At 40.4% G+C, this 17,296-nt stretch overlaps 1 protein-coding gene across 1 annotated transcript in view; it reads right to left on the bottom strand.

The window, feature by feature from the left end:
• MOB3B (MOB kinase activator 3B) overlaps nt 1–17,296 on the bottom strand; it is a 102,144-nt gene that overhangs the window by 66,852 nt on the left and 17,996 nt on the right. The window contains exon 2 of the mRNA XM_076362467.1: nt 2,641–2,741. The gene's annotated coding sequence lies outside the window, so the exon portion shown is untranslated. The remainder of the gene's footprint in view (nt 1–2,640; nt 2,742–17,296) is intronic.

The raw sequence follows: 17,296 nt of genomic DNA, 5'->3' as shown, positions 1-17,296 counted from the left end.
TGGTCTGAGCTGTGGCTAGCACATGTGCAAGCACAGTCACTAAACCACATTCTCTGTAAGTACACAAACAGCCTGTGTTTTCAGTTATCAAGCCCTTGTGACCTGCTACGTCCTTACACCACTAATAAAGCAAAGCCTTTATGAGTGCATGTGCCTTGTTTTGCCAGCTGCTGTTATAATCATTGCTCTTGTAAACAGTTACCATACTGGTGGATTGGGTGGTTTGGCTTACTTAGTGAGGTAGGAGTAGCAGTAGAACCAGCTCACTAACCCTCCTTCTGCCAAAATCTTTCAGTCTCTGTGGATGGAGTCCTCACCACAACAGTGTATGGTTGTTAACACTTTTGTAGCATGCTTATTGCAGCATTTGCTGCAATAACAGAGAACTGTTATACTTCATTCCTTTAAAAACAATATACAGAGGACAGGTGAAAGGAGTAAGAAAATTTTAACAGCCTTGAAGAAGAGGAGGAGATACAAATTAAATTACATGGTGATTCTCTACGATAACACACATCTGTCTCCTCCAGCTTGTTTCATTTCTGACTCCAAGCTGTTTCTGAAGAGGAAATTTTGACTATGCTGCAGTCAGTGGGAGCTCTGATACTGACTTCAACAGAGATAAAATTTTACTTTTACACTCTGAACACTCTCCTTTGACAAGACAATAACAACTCCTTATTAAACTGTGGTTTAACTTCACAAATCTCTTTGTTCTGTTCAGCTCAATTCACTCCTAAATCTACATTCTGGCTTTTAAAAGCACTGGCACAATTGAGTAGACAGAGAGAGAGTTAAAATATGATTTCTTGCTCACTCCTACACTCTCAGAACATCCGCACAATTCCCATACAAAAGCCTAAAACTAAGACCACTGAAGCCTGTTGAAAAAATGCCAGTCAGGTCATGTGAGTGATAGGGAACAGCAAAACATGCACACACAAAAATGTGGTCTCAGACTTCATGTCAGGGCCTTACTCTTCTCCTTTGTGTACACATCAACCAGAGGGCAGGTCTTTCTGTACAAGGCAATACAATGGCTTATCTGCTAGAAGCCAGCAGTTTATCCCCTAGAACTTCAAGTGCCCTACTCTGCACGCAGTGGCCAAACTCAGTTTTGGTTTTGGGTCTAAATCTTAACTTTAGAAAACCATGTATGTGTTCTGCTTTAAGAAATAAGTCTAAATCATATGTTCCATCTCAGTGACATTTCAATTAAAACCACTCATTTTCTTGTCCAGGGAAAGCATGCAAGGAAACAGAGATACAAAGGCAGTCATGTTACATATGCTATGCTGGCAGAGACAAATAACTAACACTCCATGGAGAAAACAGGACTTCCTGCAAGCATAGATACTGAAAACCAGATGTAAGAAGGTCAGTTGACACCCATTCAGACCCTTTAGCCTTAGTCTGCCTTCTCCCACCAAAGCTCAGGTTAACGTGGGAAAGGTGGACAGGGGAGAGGTAGGTTGGTGACACAGTGCCTCAGCAGCTGTCCTAAGGAGCTCAGGATTTCAGAGATGTTTTCCAAAGCAAAGATCTGCAAGGAGGCTATGGCATCTTCAATTGGTGCGCTGCACCCTTTCTAACAAACACTGATAATTCTCAGCATGGGCATGGTGATTTTCAGTTACAAAAAATTACCCTTAACTCCATGTTGCTGAGAGACAAAATTTGCCTAAAATCACGTGGGAGTCAGTAATTGAGGTCAAGCCTGACCTAAGCAGCCCCTCGAATTGACTGCCAATAACTCAAAACTGAGTGGGATTGCTATGGACACTAAACACTCCAGCAGGAGGACAGTGAAAATAGCTTCAGTATTAACAAAGGGGAGATAGGATTTATTTGTCTTTATAAAGCAGGGCTGATCAAGACAAGGCAAAATGCATAGTTCTTTACAAATGGAGGAATATGAAAAAAAAGCAATACTTTAATTGTGAATATCTTTCAATTATTTATAACATAAATCTAAAACCTTGACCTGAAATGGAGCTCCAGCAGCTGTAGGACCCTACATTGACTTTAAACCACAGCTCTGCGTGGTTATCAGAAAAGCTAAGTGTGTGAAACAACAGAAGAAATCCTTGTTTCCCATTGTTTAGATCAAAGTGCTCGATATGGCAGACAGGGAGAGTGGCAGCAACTACAGTAAATTATGGATGTTTTCAAACTCATACCAAGGAGACATAAAGTCAAGGTATTTGTACGTGTGTCTTTTGAAGAATACAGAAGATTTCACAGATCTGAGAGAGATGATGATTTTGTAGGTCAAGGGTCTGGTGTACTGGTAGCCTGCAACTTGGCAAGTCATACTGCTTCAGCAGTATGCAGTCACAAGGCATAGCCTCTGCAGTTGGTGGTGGGGTCTTAAGTGTCCAATTGTGTGATCTGTGCTTTCAAAATTCAGAGAAATAAATCATCCACCATGTTGATTTATATGTTGGTTCTGGAGGACTAAACTGACTTGATGGATGAAGAGATTTTTCTCCGGAGAACCATTCTGATCACCACCCTGCAACTTTATCATGTTCAACCTTATCATTTGGTCAAAATGACCTACTATTATGCACAGGGGGAAAAAACAGAGAATCTGCTAAATATATGCACCCCCCATAAACCAAGCTAGAAACAGAATACCTGGGGTGAGGTAATCATCCACACTCCAGAGCTCTATATCAGCAGTCTTGCAGGATTCACTTGGAGAAAAAAAAGAGTGTTTTCTTTGCCATCTGTGATACCTGAAATGTAATGAAAGCAAGTAAATTAAATCAGAGACATGATATATCAAACACTTAATATTAGAAAGAACACTGAGGATAGTAACTACTTCCCCTGAGGACAGCCAGCCTCCTCTCCAATTCATGATACAACTGTGCTGTAACAAGGATTGTTTGCCGGGGGAGGGTGTAGGACAGAAAAAATGTGCTGTCCTTCAATGCAGTTTGGCAGATAGTAAGTAGCCAGGATCATATTGACTAGATAGATCTGCACAGACCATAATGCACCAGCACTAGAGGAGCAACGCACTAGCAATATGCCGTAGAGAACAACTGTGGAACTGCCTTCTTCCCCCTACACACTGAAGAATAACTTTCCAGTTTATGATTCTACTTTACCCTTCTAGTGAACTAAACTACTTTCAAAGCCTTTTCTACATACTGCTTAACCCATACTGTGCTTCAGAAGGCATTTAACACAGCAAACAAAACTTCTACTCACAAACTGATCAGGAAGGAGGGTTTGGGTGGTTTTTTAATTAGTCCCTGTGGTAAGCACTTTATAGGTAGAAGTACAGCATTTGATTACTCTTTGTGGTTTGTGGTCAGAGCAGCTCTCATCCAGCACTAGCTCCAAGATCAAGTTTTTGTGTTCCCCTAAACCATTTTGCACTATACAGTACTCTGCTTCCAACCATGCACAAAAAAATTTACTGTGACAGAGCTATAGGACAAAGCTCTTAACAGGTATAAAAAGAGGAAAACTTCCTTCACTGCAAGCTAAGGATCTGGCTTTTCAAACCAAGCTGCCCACAGCTGTGGCCAATAAATACCCAATACTACAGAAAGAAGGGAACAAAAATCATTATTCATACAACATGCAAAAATGACCAGCAGGGAGGGTTAAGATGGGTTCTTTCCCAACCATTATAGCAAGCAATTTACTCTAAAGCAAAATAATTGAGTACTCCTTGTGGTCTGTGCGGCCATAGCTGCCAGCAAACAGGGAAAGCACAGCTGACAATCTCTGGAAGGTGCCATTTGAAGGATTCTGCTTTGAACTAGAGTGGTTCCCCACAGACTGGCACTGCTCAGTTTAACTCTAACTAAAAGCCAGTTGCTGATTTTAATCAAAAATTGACTGTAAAGCTGGCACAGTTTGAAGGTGGGAGTTGTCAAGGTGGCTAAGCTTCCTCCTACAGAACTAGTTTATGCAGCATGTATCCCACACCATAATTTCAGTAACTCCCCAACAACTTCTGACCAAGAAAAAAGAAAACCTGATAGCTTCCTGTTTCTGCTTGTACACTTGTGTGTAGCACATGCTGTGACTCCAAAGGAAGGTCTCCATCTGTCTTAGGCCCTGACCAAAGCAACACCATTACAAACTTTTATTTGCTGGTATAACTAAAAAGTCAGTAGGGAGGTTCTGTGGTGATGTTTCTTAATGAACCCTTGAAACTTTTAAGGCCACTTTCCATCATTCCTCATCCCATGGCCTCACATCTCCTAAAGCAGAGCTGGATAGAAGAGCTTTAGAGGGAACTGCTAAAAGGCACCTAAGTCCTGGCACTTTTCGCTAAGGGAGTGTAGATGCTGGGGATCATATGTTGCAGGAGAGGCTGTCTTGACACATCCAAACCAACAGGTGGTTACAGTGGTTACAGCAGTGGAGGAATTCACAGCACCTCCAGTATATCACTAAACACATGCATATAACCCATACACCAGGTAAGATTCTTATTCCTTCAAAATAAGATTTCATAAGACTCACACACTCACAAAACCCTTAAAACACCAGCAGCAGAGGCTGGTTCAGAGTAATTATAGCAAAAAAAAAAAAAAACACAGAAGATCACTGAAGAGAGAAAACTGGCTTTGTGAGATCAGAAGCAGGAAAGCCACCAAAATGTGTGGAGAAGTCATTGGGGTAAACAGCCCTGCACTACCTGCACTCAGACTCTGAGTCTTCTATTTTATTCTTTTAACAGCTCACTCCCAATTTGAGAATCTGAATATATGGCACTTCATTATCCACTAATATTCTGCTGCTGGAAAACTGACTTAAAAGTATTCCCAGGAGGGCTGCAAGATACAATTTTTGCAGGTAATTTGGAGAACCTTACAAAAATCCTGATTTGTATATTCAAGTTAATTGTATTTAACTGAAGAAAAACACCACCAAAGAATATCCTCCCAAAATATCACTTATTGCTTGGTCTTAGAAGGTGATTAGCACCTGAGGTTTCTACCCTACCCCAGCCCTCCCCTCACTTTTGTACAGTCTTCCTCATGAGAAGCACTTGGATCAGCAACAAGCTTTTCACCCATTCATCCAAACCCTGGCTCACATCATAACAGAAACAAGAGTATCTATTATATTGTTGAAGGTCTCCATGCCCAGGTTCTGTACCTCTTTCCCTCTCCTACTTCCTACCAGAAACACACATCCTGCAACACCCAGAAGATAATGGCATTGAGATTTTTTTTCACTATATATTTAACACTTCTACTACATGGCTTTATTATATTTATTTTAACATTTTAATTCATCCATTAGAATTTTACAGAATGTTTAACAATACTGAGAATGCTAATTATGTTCACACAAATTTTAGGACTTGTAAGTTATTCCTAAATTGGCATTAAGCCAAAACAGCCTGAGACCTACTGCCTTTTAGGATGCTTTCATCATTCTGGTTGCTACATAAATAAATGGTTAGGAAATTGCATTGCTACCTTGCTATTCTTTATCCCATTTCAATCACATCTTTTGCCACCCATGCATTCCATACATTATGGTTTTGACCAGTCCCAGATTATTTCAGTAAACCCAGCTGTATCACACACAATATCTGCTATTAGAGAGTCAGATGCCATCATAACCGTTGAGGCAGCAATCACCACAGATCCAAAGAGTGCTCCCAAATAATAATACATCTGCTCTCTGAAAAGCATGCCACCCAGGTGACTAACTGAGAAGGCTGAATCCCTATCCTAACACAGCAGGGACAGATGTCAAAGTTTTCTTTAGAAAAATGAGTGAGAACCCGGGATAGCAAGCCACACATCCGAGTTTCTAAGCAAGCAGTTTTTTGAGGGAGTCACTGTCTTGCAGACCACTACTCTGGCTCCAGCAAGACTTGAAACTTAAGACTATAGCTATTTTTTTAGGAACCACCAATAATACCCAAGGAGTACCAAGGTGCAAATCACTGGAGATGTATCTGAAGATGCCATGATTACAGCAAATTAGGTGGTAGTTAATAGCTTCTCACATACTGCTTCACATGCTGAAAAAACACATCTCAGCAATGCTATAAGATCAGACAAAGATTCGGAAATGCTTTCCCCTATTGTTTTTTCTCTATAAGGATTTTCTATCCCTCCTAATCCTCCCTTTGTTCCAAAATATCCTCTTCATTTTCCTTGCACTTTTTTTTCTTTCTCCCTTTCTTCACTCTTCTACTTAGTGTTTCTCACAATCACGTCCAGGAACTGCAACAGGCTTTGGTTTAAGTGCCAGCTAAACAGCAATTAAGAAGGCTGACAGCAGGCACCAAAGCAAAGGCTGCTGGCTACATCCCGTTTTGTCTCTATTGAGTTTCTAACCCTAGGTTCAACTATGGAAAACAATCAGGCAAATATACAAAGATAGTGTAAACCACCTACGTTTGCTGCTTTTTATATCATCATGTGCAGAGAGGTTCAATTATTAAATTATTGTGTGTGTGTGGGAGTACATGCAATTAGAGAAGTAGTATTCTTGCGCACTTCCTGTTTTAAGAACAGGACAACATACTCCAAGTTATACAGCCTGTAAGACCAGAGCCTATCAACCGATTCTTTACCTGCTTGCTCTAAAATAAAATGAGATTAGCTCCATTTAGGTCAGAGCCAGACAGATGTGGCACACCTGGGAATTCAAGATAAAATCCACTACTCTGATTCATTCTTTAATACACCTGCTTAAGCTGGCATGAAAAGTGTGGTATAAGTAATATATAAATTTAAAGAACATGATCACTATAAAGGAACATGACAAATACAGGAGAAAACTTCAAATACTGCCTACAACAGTTATAATTACAATGGAATAATCTGCTACTGCCAGAAAATCAGGATTTTCCAAATTCTGCTAAGCATCATCACTCTTCTCACCACATTTCTCTCAGCTCCAGTTTCTTCATTTTAAAACAAATGAGAACACTGGCGCTATATTTTCCACTACTTACTAAAAGAAAAAAAAAAATAGTCAAAACAACAGGCAAAACTGAAATGGTCTGAATATGGAAAAATAAAGAGCTAACTTGCAATGCAAGCATACATTCAGATTCAAATATATTTCGGTCACCAGATTGAACAAAAGGAGTTAAATTAAGCTCACAGCAGTAAAATGGTCATGCCAATATATTTCAACACAAGGTAACAGATAACTTTCAGACGTCCATCCAAACCTCTCTAAAGGCCTAACTGAGATTTACTTTATTATAAACATACTGATAAGTCTTGAGAATATAATAAAAATGTAAGTGTGCTTCTGAAATTGTATAGGCCCCACGCAAACTGTACTATTCAAAGTCCAATGTAATTTAATGAAGCAGATTACATCTACAGAGAGTTACATAGATGCAATATGTAGCTGTTCTGGCCTACAAAGATATAACAGGTTCCCCTCACAGTCTATAGATTTCCTTCAAAGCTTGTACATTTGATGCAACCTCCAGTTTTTCAAGAGACACACCCGTGGAGGCAGAATATAACCCTTAATTTCTAATACACGGGTACCTATCTGACACCCCTTAAGCGAAATGACATAATACCCTGCAAAACTCCACAGAACAGTTGTCATCTATGGTAGGCTGGACACATAAAACTTTTGCTTGTTGACAGCTATCTTTGGATATAATAACTCATATTTCATCTGTGTGGCAGAGATACTGTACCCAGACTGTGAAACTGCATACTGTGTACCTGGACTGTGCCTTGCACAAAAGAGATTTCAACATACAGTTGTTAAAGGGTAAGGGGTAACCATATATGCTCGCTTCTGATCTGTCACATCCCTTTGTCATTAGGACTGTTAGATTAATTGCATGGTTTATTCCAGTATCAGGCAGATGTTACAGAACAGCTTCACTGAAAAAACGCGGGAAGCATTATGTCAAGTATTACACTTCTTGTCTGCTTAAGACTTCATAATGTTTTGGTTTCTAAGACATTATCAGATGAATACAATTAGTCTAGGGTGCAGATGGTGGACTGTTGTACTACTGTTCACATGAGCATTGAAAGATAAGACTTTGCTGGAACAGATTCCAAGAGTGCAGGCAGCAACCCAAACAAGTGAATTGGTTCAGCTGCACTTCTTTTTTTGTGTGAAGGTATAATGAAATGGACTGAGGAAAGGGGACATCTACAGGGAATACAAGGAATCAACTCATTGTTTCAGGCCTCAGTATCCCTCAAAACTAAAACAACCCCCTACTGTCTGCTTTGAGTTGAAACACTAGCATGCACACAGAAAGATCTTCAAGAATAAACTTTCAGTATAAAGACAAATTCTCATTTAAGCTATGCTTGCTCTAAGCAGAGAATAAGAACTGAGGCATGCTTTGCTTCCCCAAGATGGAGGTAAAAAGGAGCACAGAATAGCACAGAACTATCCTGTAAAGACTTAAATTTACCCCATGATCAAATTAACACCTTCTTAAAGTAAAGCAGCAATCTTTTAGTGGGTAAACATCTTCCCACTTACATTCAAATTTCAAATCCAATTTCCATGTCAGTTTTTGCAGACTGACCATCAAACCTTCTCTGCTTTCGTACCCATACACATTTACTCATGTTTGCAGATCTGAAACAAGAATCTGCTGGTAGTGCAGTACATTAGTTCCAGACGAAAACTATGATGATGACCCTGTGGAAGGTAAGTAGTAACAGTCCCTTTTAACTATTTTTGTTAAAGGAAGAAACCACCTCTGGAAATACTATACCTGTCCATCATGAGATGCAATGGGATGTTAAGGACCTCCTAACTCTGAAGCTTTAAGAGCCAATTCTTCATGAGGACTTAACATTTCAGAAAGTGCACTCGCAATTGCGTCTTTCTACAATATTGTACTAAACTGGCCCACTAATGGTAATTCTGTCTCCTTTCTACATAACATAAGTGGTAAGAGAGTAGTCTGGAGGGCCAACAAAGATTTGGCCTTTCAACATGAAAAATCATGGCAAAAATATACTTTTAGTGGATCTGATTTTTTGTGTGCTTCCCATCAAGTGCTTTTGAAAATAAATCTTGGGATTTAAGAGTCCTATACATGTTTGAAAAATAGCTTTCACATTAGATGAAATATACTGGACCATTGTACATTCCTTCCTTTAGTTTAACTAATAAAACGAGACTGACCTGTCTAAAGAGAAGCTTAGCTTTGATCATTAAACACAGTACAGATTGTGCTGAATTTAATACTAGTGCCTGCTAGTGTTACTGCAGCAATATAAACACAGTGATCAGGACACAATTAAACCCTACAATTTACAAGTGACAGGGCAATATGAACAACACAATAACGTAACATCCATCAGCTTAATTTACTGCATTGCTGAGCACAAGCCCATATTAAGAGCAACTAATGGCCCTGCCTTAGAAATGTCATAATTACAAATAGTAACTCAGCAGCTCCACCTTTCTGAACCAAATGTCAGATTATATGGCATAATAAACAATCACACATATTAAATAAAGTAAGTGCATGAACAAAGCTCGTAACAAGCAACTCCAGCAACTCTGTTACCTATCAGTAGCTTATTGGGTGGGAAAGCTGGAGAAGGGAGAGTAAGGCAACTATGCCTCAGGACTGACATTGCCTAAAATGGGCTAAACTCTGAATGGGCTTAGGACTGAACAAATTTTGACTGTACAATTTACAAGGATGGCACAATTCCAGCCAGGGAGACAATTTCATACTAAGCACAGCCTGATCACCTAAGCCACCTGACTTAGTCAGCACTGATGCTTCATCACTGCACACCCAGGACACAGAAATGTGTTGTCTTTGTGGTTACCAGCCCAGTCCAGTCCTCAAAGTGTCGCTACACTACGCTCCTCAGAGCACGAAAACTGGGGAGGCCTTCTGGCCCTTCGGAGCACGCTGGTGCAGCTAGAATCACTTTCTATCTAATCCCATTGGGGACCTTATGGTTTTAATGCAGCCACTGGTGTCTTCACACATACTGCACTGAAACTTCAAAGTTACTCTTTCCAGACTTAGTCCTCTTAAACACAAGGCAATTCCATTGACTCAGTAGACATAGATATAAAATATAACAAGCCCACTCATCAAAATATAACCACCTACTCGGCTAATCAATGCTCCGCTAATGCAGAACACTGGTGGCTCTAGCACAGATAAATACAGTAGTCCAGCAGGAGCAAGCGCAGCTGCCACTGCCATGACTGAGAACATGGCAAAAGTTAAACTTTCAGGTAAGCTATGTGGATTATTGTCATAGCAAAGTACATAAACCCATGGAATTTATTTTTTTCTGTGATGAGGTGTAGGGTAGTGGTAAGATACAGAGGGGTTACAGTTAGAACCTTTGGGAAGGGAATAATTTGTTCAAACGTAGGTATTTCTGTTGTAGATTTTGACACATTTGCTTCTTGTCTAGACTCCCATTATAGTTAAGGAAGAGAAAGGCATTTCTACGACACAACTCATCTCATCCTAGACCTGTAAAATGTATCAGGTGCATCAAACTTAAAAATGCTCATCTGTCTCCTCTGACAATAAAGGCAGCCTAAGGTAATGAGCCCAGATATGCAAGTCTTACAGTGTAAGCTGGAAGCTGCAGATCCCATTCCTAACATCTCTTCATGCCCTCATCACTAGCACATCATTAGATTACAGGCATGCTCCTTTGCCCATTTTTCTTCTACTGTCTTAACAGAAGAACAGTAATGCTTATATGTAAAACAAGGTTTCATTAATACATCCAAGAAAAACATTGTGTGATTCTCTGATGCAAGATGTTTTTAGAAATGAGTAATTATTATGTAAATATTGTATTGGGTCTTCAAGAAAAAGAGTAATACTTCTCTACTGAATTTTAATACAGCAGTGTAGAAGTGCCTCCCACAGCAGATGATATTGCTGCAACCAATTATGAGACCTAATATTCTCATACACACGACTTAAAATCTACATGACAATCAAAAAAAAAAAAAAAAACCCAATCCCTGACACTTTCTACCTAATCCTATTGGGGACCTTATGGTTTTAATGCAGCCACTGGTGTCCTCACACATACTGCACTGAAACTTTAAAGTTACTCTTTCCAGACTTAGTCCTCTTAAACACAAGGCAATTCCATTGACTCAATAGACACAGATATAAAATATAACAAAGAGTTCAGAAATGTAAGCAGATTAGCCCCTACCATGGCAGAGAGAAAGCCCTCCTGGCCTTCATTAAAGTAACTTTACTTGCAAATGTGTGTAACACCTGAAACTCCATTGAGTGTGAACATGCTGGTGAGAACTCAGTAACAATTTTTAGGCAACACTGTTAGAAATCTATTGAACAATTTGGTCCTGCTGAAAAACAACAGATACTAACGTATCTTTCTTGCTCCTCCTTGCTAGTTCTCCAGAAGCTGTTCTTGATCTTACCTATCCAACGCAAATGACTGCTAAATTCAGATGGTCTTACATGGCCTCCGCCCATGCCCTTACGAATACATTCTCCTTCCAGTCACCTTATTTTATTTTCATTGTATTGAATAGGTTGCCATGAGGCACTAGGCATTATGTTAAAAGGCTCTAACCAGTTCAATTCAGACTCTCAAGGCTAAGTCCTTTATCTAACCCTATGCACTACCTATTATCGTGTAAAGCCTTCTACTACAGCATAAATTAACCCCCTATACCTACCTTACTTTCTCTTAGAAGACCTCAAGCTATGACCATCTTTTAATCCTAACTAGTTCCTAGATGAGAACAGTGTTATGCCAGACCTTGGAAAATAGAAGCTGATGGTTTCTATTGCTGATGATCGGCACAGCTCTCTCTCCAGGCCTTTATATGGTAAGTTCTGTTTTGTTACCATGTTAGCTTACAGTATGATGCAGAAGATAGTACCTGGAAAAGAGGATATCAGTTAACGAGGTCATCATAGCAGACTCTCATCCATCATCCCGTGTGGATTCTGCAGCCTCTGTCAATAGAAAGCAGCCAGCCTTGAGAATTTTGGAGACTGGCTCTGCAGCAAACCTGAGTGGGAGGGCTGGGTTACACAGGCTTCTCCCAGCTCATGCTCCAGTTTTACTGGTAAGAGATGGATCATTAACATTATTTGCAATTCTGCCTAAAAAAGTGACCTGGCACTTGCATTTGGGTGATTGTATTTTGTAAAGCAGCACACAGCAGGACTCAAGATTGTCTAAAGCACAAAGCAGAAGCAAAGTTCTGCTTCCTCCAAATCCCTCATAGAAGAGAGAGAAAAGCTCCCTAGGTATGCAGTCAGGAAGGAATGCAAAATTCCCAAGGATTTTGCAAGTAAAAATTTATTTTTGCTAATTCCTCTGCTCTCAGGACACTAAGAGAGTTAAAACATGCATCCCCTGTGCTGTGCACTAGAGAGATCAGCCATATTTTTCAGCAGCTCATTCTGTTCTTTTCCTTCATCACCAGGGACAAGATGCTTCAGCAGAGGGCTTTGCAGCCTAAGCATTTTTGTTGCAAGATGAGGTCTCTTAAAGGTAGTGTCAAATCAAGATTTTGTTCAGGGATTACAGTAGAATGCCATAGGTATTCTACATGCTTTACATTACATTTTAGGACTCTTTCGTCCCCTACACACCCAATGGAAGCACATTGCCCCTGCAATCAGCCACATTTGGTGACACTGCAGAAACCAGTAAATTGCTAGCACAAAGCACTAGAGAAAAAGCTAGGAGGTAAGAAGCATACACCTGCAAGCAGAATGAGCTGTACAACCCAAGAGGAATTCTTCTTTATAATTCTTTAAAGGCCATTAATGTAATCAAGTTGTGTTTGGTGTCTTTTATCAGTACAATAAACCAAAAAGAAATCAGATTATAAAAGCTACTTTATTATAATAGTGAAAGACCTGGTTTTCAAATGGCCCCTCTCTCTACTATAAGATATAACCATAAAATTCTTATCAAAACCAATCCCACTGTCTCTTATGTAAAACATTTGCCTCCTCAAGTGCTTTGAGAACAGCAGATGAAAGCAAGAAACATGAGAGCAAGTCATTTGCCCAAGGTCACACAGTATGCCAACAGCAGACCAAGGAAGAAAACCATAGTTGCCTCATTCGGAGTTGCCATCTGTTCATAAAGCTAGACTCCAAACATGTTCTTGAAGCAGACTTTGGCACCTCTGTTTAACTCGGCTTGAACCTGCTCAATGAAACAACATATGTCCCAATTTCCACAGGATAATGGAGTCCTCTGGATCTAATAGATTCACATTGGAAATGAAATAAGTCTGGACTTCAAGATGTCAGAAAAACAGGTAGCACGAACTTGTCATCTTCTTATCCCTCAGGAAGTTTTTTCTCTGACCTGCTAGGAAATTGCACTGCTCAAAGTCTCAATGTCATTAAACTAGAATAGGCATGGTCATAATTATTAAACTAGCATGTTCAACCTGCAAGCAGAGCAGAAAATAGTAGAAGTGGGAGGTGCCAGCTCCAGTTTATGGAAAAAGTATGGACATGACTCATTAGATTTTTTGGGACAGATGGAAGAGTAGAGGATGAATTTGATTTACTTTATGAGTTCACCTTTGTCTCCTGCATGTACTCTAGTCCTTCATCTAACTGCTTGACGGTCACCTCTTCTTCACTGTCTTGTTTCTTAGCTCTGGAAATTGTACCACTTTCCAAAGGAATAGCAATATTTTAGACTGAAGAGATTCATAAGACATTGCCTAAGGTCATTGTCTGAAAACAGTAAGTTCTGAGGAAGAAAAAGAAAAATGGTATCAAGGGGCAAACTTAGTTGATGAGAGAAAATGCAAAACCTCTTGAGGTTCCAAGGCCCAGCATCTTCTCTCCCATTCCTGTGCCTCTTTCCAACATAGCACATCTGTCCATCAACCTGTGATTAACAGAGAACAGTTACTCATTCACCTTGGGGCACCTAGACTAAAGGCCTCTGTATGTTTGAACTTATTCAAGTGATTTCCGTACACCTCCAACTTGTGTGTAGGTTCGGACTCCACCACAGTCAATGGTTTCCTGGCACCGAGTACTTTGGATCAGGGGAACAAAATGCACCTCCTCCAAGCTGAATTATCACTGTCCCATTGAAGGAGGAAATCAGGCCTCCATTTGCTAATAGCACTTCTGGTGCTGACAATCACAACAAAATTAAGGAAAAAACATTTTAATTGAGGAACTTACTTTGTTCAAGACCCCATTAGAAATACCATGCATTATATTTATAAAGATATTACTTATAAGGGTATATACTACTTACAAGGACATTCCTTATAAGAAATTAAACTCCTTAGAAACAGCTTACCATTGATCTCCTCTGCTCAAAATCCAAAGGTCTATGTGAGTATCCCATCCCAACTCTCTTTACAGAGATGCAAAGACTTAATCCTTCAGCCCAACTTCTGTCCAGATAAAAGAATGTCAGTGCTAAGCACTCAGTGCTGGGAGTTCCCCTTTCTTCTTACCCCATGCTAGGAGAGAATAGGTGCATCATATAATTATTAGTTGCTTGGTAGGCAACAGCAGTTGCCAACACCCTTCCTGTGGAGCATTTTAAATTAAGCTGCTGCGTAAGCTACAGAAAAAAAAAGAAACAAACCACAAAACACTCACCAAGTTAACAAATGGACTCTCTTTGCGGATGAAATAACATCTCTACAAAGTAAAGGTGGCCCAAAACAAGGAGACGAGATGGGTAGAAAAAGCCATAAAGCCAGAACAGCACTTTCCCTCCACTTATCAAAATACTCTTGAATTTAAAAAAAAAAGGGAAATAACGCAAGGAAAACCTTACCCTTTTAGCACCACAGAAATTTGATGCAGGTTACCGAGAAGTTACTTCCCTTCATCACCTTGCCAAGACACAAGAGTTTGTAGACAGAAAATGTGTTGTTAGTAACCAGAATCATGCAAGTACTTGTTTTCCTTTGACGTGGAGTGTGGAGGGCCCAGCTGACAAGTCAAGGATTTTTTAACAGCAGTTCCCAAATTGGTCAGTCCAACGTACAGCTGTCCTGGTTGCTTGGGACCTAAATGCTGGTAAAAAATAAGCATCTTTCTAGCAGTCACAGCAGAGGAAAAAATAAATAAAGGAGAAGAGAGGTAACTACCAATACTGCTGTCTCCTCTCATCTCTCTCAGTCGACATACTTACTGTACTGCTGTACTCTTACCTATCATCACTAACAGAATAGCACTGTCTAAGTGGGAACTGTCTTTTAATAATTGGTCCTATTCAGTTTCGCTCCTAAGTGTTACCAAAGACGACTCTGGACTGTGGGGGAATTTTAGACCCACACAAATGCTATCCTTCTGCCATGCAAACCAGAACCCTGTTCTGTTTACACCAAGGTCAATCCAGTCCGCAAAAAGATCATACTCCATTCTTGTTACAAAAACACTTCAGCAGTCTTGAAGACTACTACATACCATACTAGGTCAAACTGAAACCTGTTCTGAGCTCAGACAGGTATTAAAAGGGTTAAAATTTCTATTTCATAAAATTAATTATATCCCATTTCACCTCTTCTTCTAATGTCCAAATTGTGAACAGAGAAATAGGTGTGATACTAACTGCACAGTAGCAGACAAGACTTTTATTTCAAACAGAGGCTTTGAAACCCAGAAGTGCCTGTTTCAGTTAAAAGTGCAGGACAACCAGAATAATTTTTACATTTTAAGCAATGACATAACAAGCAAGGAGTGTAGTGTGGACCGCTTCTGCTTTTCTCTACCAGAAAGACTGTCTGCTACTTCCTCAACTGTATCTACGCTGAATGAAAGTAATTCTCTTCCCTTCTACTTAGATTATCATGGTACAAACAATGATGCCACTGCTGCAAGTCTTTCTTACAGAACATTTCTAGTTTATTATTTTAATCTGATGTAGCATCACAGGTAATCAAAACTGACACACCTGCCAAAACAGTGGTGCATCTCAGAGGTTCACCTTGTAACACCTTGTGATTTGGGACCTGCAAGAGAAATTTCAGTTGCTTTGTCCTTTCAGTATAGAGGTGTTGCTGTGCTGGTTTTGGCTGGGATAGAGTTAATTTTCTTCATGGTAGCTAGTATGGGGCTTTGTGCTGAAAACAGTGTTGATAACACAGGGATGTTTTCGTTACTGCTGAGCAGTGCTTACACAGAGTCAAGGCCTCTTCTGCTTCTCACCCCACCCCACCAGTGAGTAGCCCGGGGGTGCACAAAAAGTTGGGAGGGGACACAGCTGGGACAGCTGACCCCAACTGACCAAAAGGATATCCCATACCATACAACGTCATGCTCAGCAATAAAAAGCTGCAGGAAGAAGGAAGGAAGAGGAGGACGTTCAGAGCGATGGCGTTTGTCTTCCCAAGTAACCGTTACGCGTGATGGAGCCCTGCTTTCCTGGAGATGGCTGAACACCTGCCTGCCCATGGGAAGGAGTGAATGAATTCCTTGTTTTGCTTTGCTTGTGCACACAGCTTTTGCTTTCCCTATTAAACTGTCTTTATCTCAACCCACGAGTTTTCTCACTTTTACTCTTCCGATTCTCCCCCCCATCCCACCAGGGGACAGCGAGTGAGCGGCTGTGTGGGGCTTAGTTGCCGGCTGCGGTTAAACCATGACAGTTGCACAGCAGATAAATCCTGCTGCATAAACAGCAGCCCAAGGGCGTACTCATAATAAAAAACTTTTAGCCCCTTCAGTATGTTGTTACACAGTAGGTGTGTGCTTTACATCTGACAATAAAATACTGTTATTGGTTTGAATTCCTCTCTCTCCTCATTAGTGCTAAGATTCTGCTATAAATCTCTACAAAAGCAACAGTGGCATTTGTGAAAGAAGCTTTAGGAAAGTTTGCAGCTCTCAGGGTCTGCAGGTCAGGTTATTTTTCAGTCAATAGGAGTACTGGACTAAAAGGGGACTCATTCACTGAGCTGAGTTTTAGTTTTTCCAGGAAATCATCAATCTCTCCAGAAACTTGTTAACCTCACTGTTAGAATTAGGTGGGGGTTTGGGGCCCACAGCTGCTTTCTGCTTGCAGCATTCAACATTCACTCCAGCCGCAGTGCTGATACACATCCACACATCTGGTTCACAGAAGGTGACTGCTAGGCCTCTGGAGCGAGGGTTGTAGCTGGTCAGTGTCAATCACTGTGGACTTGGGATGATTAAATTCATAGCACTGCAGCCTGTTGTGGCAGTTTGCCACAGTACCTCTCTTTGCCTAACATGCTAGTGTCCAGACAGAAACCCGGCAACCTATACTCTTTATTCTACCATGGGTTTTAAAGCTGTCATTCCTATAGGCTTTGAAATAAGCTTTACAGTGAACTGGTT

Source organism: Aptenodytes patagonicus, chromosome Z (assembly GCF_965638725.1).
Source record: "Aptenodytes patagonicus chromosome Z, bAptPat1.pri.cur, whole genome shotgun sequence".
Classification (NCBI taxonomy): Eukaryota; Metazoa; Chordata; class Aves; order Sphenisciformes; family Spheniscidae; genus Aptenodytes; species Aptenodytes patagonicus.
Note: the sequence above shows the minus strand (reverse complement) of the source record. Positions and strands in the feature narration are given on the sequence as shown.